The 7,324-nt window shown below is 36.6% G+C and overlaps 1 pseudogene; it reads left to right on the top strand.

Annotated features, from left to right (window-relative positions):
• The first annotated feature begins 4,126 nt into the window (after positions 1 to 4,126).
• On the top strand, positions 4,127 to 6,785 carry LOC132039185 (class V chitinase CHIT5-like; annotated as a pseudogene).
• Positions 6,786 to 7,324: the final 539 nt, after the last annotated feature.

Raw genomic sequence — 7,324 nt, 5'->3', positions numbered from 1 at the left:
AATCTTGTTTATGAAAATATTCTTGATTAAAGTTTGGTTTGAAAGTCTTGTTACGCCTATATATTGTTCTCTGTGGGATTCGACCCCGACTCATAGTTGGGTAAATATATTGCATACGACCGTGTACACTTTCTCTTTGAGGAGTGTATTTGGACGTTATCAGTTTGTGCGTTCATTGAAGAACTTTTGACCACTTTTAAACCATACCTATTTTCAATCCATTTTAACCCGCACTTATTTTTAACACCCAAGGCTATTTTCAAACAATTTTAACTGGTGCTTATTTTAACGCTCAGGGTTAATTTCAATCAATATCAATTTTCAATTCATACTACTTTTAAACCTTATTTTTTCAACCATGGCAAGTAATGGTCTCTATTTGATAGCTCCACAACTCTTCACTAGTGAAAATTATCAAATTTGGGCAGTGAAGATGAAATCTTATCTTGAAGCGTATAATCTGTGGGAAGTTGTATTGGAAGAAAAACCCATACAAAAACTCCCTAAAAATCCTACTCCTGCCGAAATCAAAACTCATTCAGAAGAGAAAATAAAACAATGCAAAGCCAAAATTGTAATTCAAAACTTAGTTGCATATTTTATCTTCTCTAAAATCATTGCATGTAAGACAGCAAAAGAAGCTTGGGAAAAACTCGAAAGGAGTATCAAGGAAGTGAACGAGGCAGACAAAATCAGATCTTGAATTTGAAAAGGGATTTTGAATCTCGTAGAATACAAGAGGTGAGACCATCAGTAACTTTTATGATAGGGTCTCTTTGATTGTCAACAGAATCAGGTTACTTGCGAGGATTTTAAAGATAATAGAGTAGTTGAAAAAAAATTCTTATGAGTGTTCTAGAGAGGTTTGAATCCAAATCTTTGCTCTAGAAGAGTCTAAGGATCTCTTTACTATCTCTCTTGCAGAATTAATAAGTGCTCTTCAAGCATAAGAACAAAGAAGAGCTTTCAAACAGGATAGAATTATTGAAGGTATTTTTTATGCAAATCACCAAAAAGGAAAATTCGATTATCCTCTCTACAACTATTGCAAAAAGAAAACACATATTGAAAATTTTTGGTGGTGGAAAACTGACGCAATTTGTGAAAATTGCAAACAAACAGGTCATGTTACAAATATGTGCAAGTTCAAAAAAACTCAAAACAGTTCACAAGCACTACTAGTAGAAGAGAAAAATGGAGAGGACCTAATTTTAGACCCAAGCAAATGTACAATAGTGTTGATTTTTGCATCTGCCACTCTGCATTTTCTAGGGTAATTAGTTGTTTATTTATAGGAGAAGTCTAATAGTTGATTTAGTAGAATATTCAGTCTTTAGTTTTAGTAAGAGTCTAATACTTTAGCTGTAGAAGGAGTCCACTCTTTATTTATGTGCCTATATAAAGGCTTACGATTAATAAAATTTATATGAGACAATTTTCATTGATATTTTCTACCTTATTGTTTGCATCTCTCTTAAAAAAACATAACACAAACAACTATTAGTTTGTCTTGTTCAATGTAAAGTTTATCTAGGAAATATAACTATTTCGGTAGCCTAATCTAGCTCTAATATCGCCCACAAAAATATAGGTAAGGTCTGCATACATCCTATCCTCCTCAGACTCCACTTGTGGGTTTGAACTGAGTATGTTGTTGTAATCTAGCTCTAATATCTTTGCATATAAGATCTGTAGGTAGATATTTCTTCTCTGTCAAATTTCTATTTCTTTCTTTTTATAGTTGCCACATAATAAAAATTACAAATGTTGTACGTGTACTATACATGGCCAAGTATTATCATCAATAATAACCACATTGTTGGTCCAACAATGTTTTCTATACGATGTAACCAATGTTTACTTTGGAGGAGTTACTACATATCATGATAAAACAGGCCTAGGAAGAACCAAAGCTAAATCAAATTATAATAAACTTATGTTTTATAAAATGTTACATCGACGTCTTAAGATAAAATATCAGGGGCAGGCCTATGAGTTACATGTTTATGTGAATCCAGTAGCATTTGCTCAAACTCTATGTATAATTAGAAATCCACTAAATATCTATAAATATTTGATGTGACTCAGTTATTATTATATATTATCTTGCACGCTGTGGGAATATATAAACTTTAAAATCTACATCCACATCCGGCAGAAATCAAATTAGAATAAACTTTTGTTTGGCATAACGTTGTCGATTCAATCAGAGGTTTCAAGAATGTTACATGATGTAAATTATTATCATGTAAACACAAAGAAACAATTTAGTTACATTCAGGAAAAACATAGGTACATACCTACCTGCAGCACTATCAAAGATAGCACATTGGCACTTTCTGTTCTTATTTTCCAATCTTTGCTTTAGTATATGTATAAAATATAAACATCTCATTTCATGTTATAGCTGGTAAGAAAGATTGACTGACATGGTAGCTCGAGAAATTTTTTCAACCTTTTTGGTTGTTGTTCTAGTTGCTGGAGCTAATTTTCATGCGTGTTCTGCATCTCGTTATGTTTCAGTGTCTCATTCACCTTTATCTAATCCATTGCCATCCTTATACAGGCCTCTATTCCCAGCCCGTCTTGCACCACTAGTCCACCATCCCCGCCTGGTGGTCAAATCTTCCCTGTACCATCCATGCCTCCATTTCCAGCCACTAGTCCACTGTCCCGGCCTTTCAGTCCAATCTTCCCTGTACCATCCATGCCTCCGTTTCCAGCCATTAGTTCCACCCTACATGCCTTCAATACCTCCCTCTACATGCCTCCTTCACCATCCGTGCCTTCGATTCCCTAGTCTAGTCCACCAATGATGCCTCAAGCTCCAACACCTAATCCATTATCCATCCCTCCAGTCCCTGCCTCAGTACCATATCCAGATACGCCTGTTCCTTCATCCGGACCCGCTCCTCCGCCTTCTGGCATCAAAGGTGCATACTGGCCTTCATGGCTAGCCAAAAAAGTTCCTTCCTCAAGCATCCCTACTGCATATTTCACCCACATTTTCTACGTGTTTGCTGTGCCTGATAACACATCATTCCAGTTGCTCATTGATGTTAGGCGTATTTACACGCTTTTCCGCCATCTTTTTTGCTCATTGTTATACATTGTTTTAGAGCTAAATTCATTAAATACACCTAATATCTATTGATTATTTGATATAGAACTAATTTGCGCTTTATTGTGAAATTTAGGCACTTTACAAGGAAATTACTGTGTTACGAAGTTGAAGAGATTTGGAGCAAAAATGAATAAAAAGTGGAATATGAAAAAGAAAAGAGAAAAGAGTGGAGACAAGAACTAGTGGACTTAATGATTGAATCATCATTGCCAATGATTGGGGGACATCATCACTGCTCGAATGATTGGAGAATGTAGCCAAAATTTACAATTGAATTGAGCAATTGAAATTACCTGGCACTAGACCCTCGCTGGGCGAAGCCCAAAGCGAGGTCCTGCTTGGGTCTCGTTCAGCGAGCCCAAAAAGTGGCGGATAAAAAATTATTCCAACTTTGTTGTGGACTAAGTTATTTCTTCCGGGCTTTCTCCTACACCTATAAATAATTCATAAGACACAGTTTTTAGAGAACTTGGAACCTAGGGAGAGCTAAGAGCATCCATGGAAGCCAGAGTTTATTGGGTTCTACCTTTTCTTCTCCTTACTATTAGTTTTTATATTTTCTTTGGATGATTTGTTGTATTTCCTCCATGTCTATGCGGAGCTAAACTTCTCGTTCTAGGGTTATGGTTCTTTCATGAACGTTATTATTCGAATATTGATTTCAATTAATTAGTTTATGGTATTGGATTATTTATTTAATCCTGCACTTAATTATTTGATTGTCTGATCAACTATCGAATACTATCTTTGATCCCTAGATTGAACTCGAGAGAGGAAACCTGAGATAGCAATAGGGTTAACTAGAGCAAGATCTCAACCCTGGACATCGGGGAGCGGGTCTGCATCTAGGATAGAGATATACCTAGTTTGCCTTGCTTGGTTGATATACAGGAAATATAAATGCATTTGTGTTAAGGTTCATGACCATAGAGATATAGGCATGAAAGTAATACAAATAGGCGGCTAGAGGGACTACGAGAGATTTGTAGTCGAATATCAACCCTGTCAATCAGTAAACTAGATAAATTAAGAAATTGAATCAATTGAAGAATACAACGTGATTGTTAGATAGCCCATAGCCCTAGATCGATTTCATCTCAACGATAATACAAAAACCCGATCTTTCTTGGTTGAAGTTGATTATTTATTTTCTTTTTATTTTAGTTAGTTTATAAAAACAACCTTCAGATTTATTCTCTTGTGTAGATAATTCGAATCGTTTAATTTAGTTGACGGTTAATCATAAGCCCTAGTGGGTTCGACATCCGATTTCTAAAATCACTATATTAATTGTACGACCACGTACGGTTGCGTGTGCGTTTGGGAGCAACACTCATAAGCCAAGCTGATGAGCAATCAATGATTAACTTCACATCCACCATCCATTCCCATAGCCCTGCACGAAAGCCATGCTATCGATAGGAGGAGATACATGTTCTCCAATACTCCGTATTATGACAAGTAGCCGTGATAATCGCGCTGCATTCATCAAATCAACGATTGATGTAGCCAGATTTTGCGGCTTTGATGGCCTTGATCTTAATTGGGAATTCCCTATCGAATCAGAAAACATGCACAATCTAGCATTGCTCTTCGAAAAATGGTGCCTCGCCATCGGCCTAGATCCATTAACTTCTTCCAAACACTCCACTTAGGCCTCATTTGTTTTCATTAAGATTAAAACGTCTGAATCTGTATGCACATCTGAATGATTAAGATTTTGTCTCTAGATCTGAATACTGAATGGTTAAGACTGTTTGTTTTTCAACATCTGAATGTACATAATGTATTTATTTAAACATAATAAATATACAATTCAAATAAAAAGGTAACTAAATATTAGAAAATAATTATAAATTTAATAAAATAAAAATATTATTTGATAAAAAAAATGAAACATTTATGGTTGCTAGTAATGATGGAGATGTTTATAATGGTAGTGGGTGGTGGGTTAGGGTTTCGAGGGGCGGGGTGGATGGTGGTGGCGAGCGGCGTGGGGGAGGTGGTGGTGGTGCGGGGTTCGGGGGTAGGGGTGGTAGTGGTGGAGGTAGTTGTCGGGGGGGTAGGGCGGGTGGTGGAGGGTGGGTAGCGAGATTGAGGTGGTGTTGGTGGCGGTGGCAAGTGCGGGTAAGGTCGAATGGCCGGTAGCTGAGGGTTTGGGTAGGTAGTGGGTAGGGGCGGGTGGGTTTGAAGGGGCGGGGTGGGTAGTGGTTAGGGCAGCGGGGTTGGATTAGCGGGTTGGGGGGTTTGGGGTGGGGTGGTGGAGAGAAGGGGGGGGGGGGTGAGCCTGGTGATAAAAATTATCCATACAAAATACCTCTTAATAATATTAAGACTTTGTTCAAGATCTTAATGATTAAGACCTATTCAGACTAAATAAGTGTTTAGATTTTAATGTAAACAAATGCACTTAATGACTTAAAGTCTGAACCATTCAAATTCAAACCTCCATTAAGTGCAAACAATGAGGCCTTACCCTCTCTGCAGCTGTTTACTTCTCTCGAATCGTGCTCTTATCGGGTACATTTTATCCCGGAGATGTTTTAAGCAGCTATCTTGATTTCTTGAGCCCCATGTGCTATAATTACAAGGGCTCTTGGGACACTTCAGCGACAGGTGCTCCAGCATTGTTATACATAAGTCTAGCAATATTAGCACGAGCTACGGAATTTCAGCCTGGAAACAAAATGGGGTCCCTTCAAAACAGCTAGTTTTTGGTATGCCCTTATATGGAAATACACGGGAATTGAAGGATCCAAATTATCACGGGATCGGTGCTCCTGCAGTAGGAGCTGGCCCTGGAACTCAAGGAGAAATGTCATATGATGATATAGTAATGTTCAATTCAGAAAATAATGCTACTATAGTATACAATAATGAAACAGTTTCAACATATTCATATGCTGGAACAAATTGGATTGGATATGGTGATACTAATTCCATAACAGCAAAGATTAAGTATGCTAAGGCTGAGGATCTTGGTGGTTACTTTTTCTGGGCACTTGGCTTTTCTAGAACAGGTAAAATTCCCAAAGTTCTTCCATTTCAGACGCAAAGTTTAAGTTGTATGCATTAACGGTCTAATATGCCCTGTCGGGGCACTTGTAAGGTAATCAAAACTGATAAAAATGGTAACTAACCAGCTATATACAATATGTCAGTGTATCTAAATTAAATCCTTAGGCATGTGTCTCTTCATTTGTTTTCTTCATAATCATACTATTAATTAGTTATGGCATCGACAGTTGAAATTGAATTAACGATTGTCACATTATGTTTTCAGCTTGTATGGCATGGGATGATGAAATCTGAGGTGCAGCCACGCGCATCTTATCGATCACTGGATCGTTTGAACGAGTTTATTTTATGTACCCTTCATTTCTTTTTACACTTCATTCGAATTAGTGCTGAGAATTATGGTTTATATTTGATGCATTTCTTGATGTTCTGTTCAGAAATATGTAAGTTTTTATGCATCAGGAAACTGAAAGCTGAGAATGAAATATTGTAACAACAATTGAGCTAGAGTACAAGTTACATTTTTGAGGGTTCATTCAATTAGATCTAAGCTAAAGTTTGTACTCTCTTACACTTAATAAACTGTATTAGCTGAGGGTACATATAATAACTAAATGGTACAACATAAATACTGCATTATAACTAAATATAAGATGAACTAGTCAGCTTCAGATACGTTTTCACAGACAAATTCAGTTCCCACAAAATCTTAAGACTCACAATATATATAAGTCCCAAGAAGCTGGTGGAGTTGGCAAAGGAAGAATCCTTTTTTTTCGACCTTGATCTCTTGGGAAATAGTCCATGACTGTTTGGCTGCATAATAAGAAAAAGAATAAAGTAAGTTTGTAAGAAATTTAATCAATTGTGACTTAGAAACAATCTATATGCTAGATCTTTTCTTTAGCAGGACTCAACTTATATACTGCAACAATAAATAATTTTTACATTGTCGTGTATTTTAACATGTTGAAACACGTCACTTATATTATTTTCATGTTACTAATCCTTCTTTATATAGATGATTAGTTGGTTAATTGTAGTGAGTTACCTATAGAGACACTATCCGTAGCAAGTCTGATATGATAACCTTGAAAATAGAGTAAATAACAGAAAAAAATGCAGAAATAGGTCGGACACCATAAGTTGTGGTTTTGAACTTTCAGTCCCGCTTAATAAAAT

Source organism: Lycium ferocissimum, chromosome 12 (assembly GCF_029784015.1).
Source record: "Lycium ferocissimum isolate CSIRO_LF1 chromosome 12, AGI_CSIRO_Lferr_CH_V1, whole genome shotgun sequence".
NCBI classification, from domain to species: domain Eukaryota; kingdom Viridiplantae; phylum Streptophyta; class Magnoliopsida; order Solanales; family Solanaceae; genus Lycium; species Lycium ferocissimum.
This window is presented reverse-complemented; position numbering and strand designations above follow the sequence as displayed.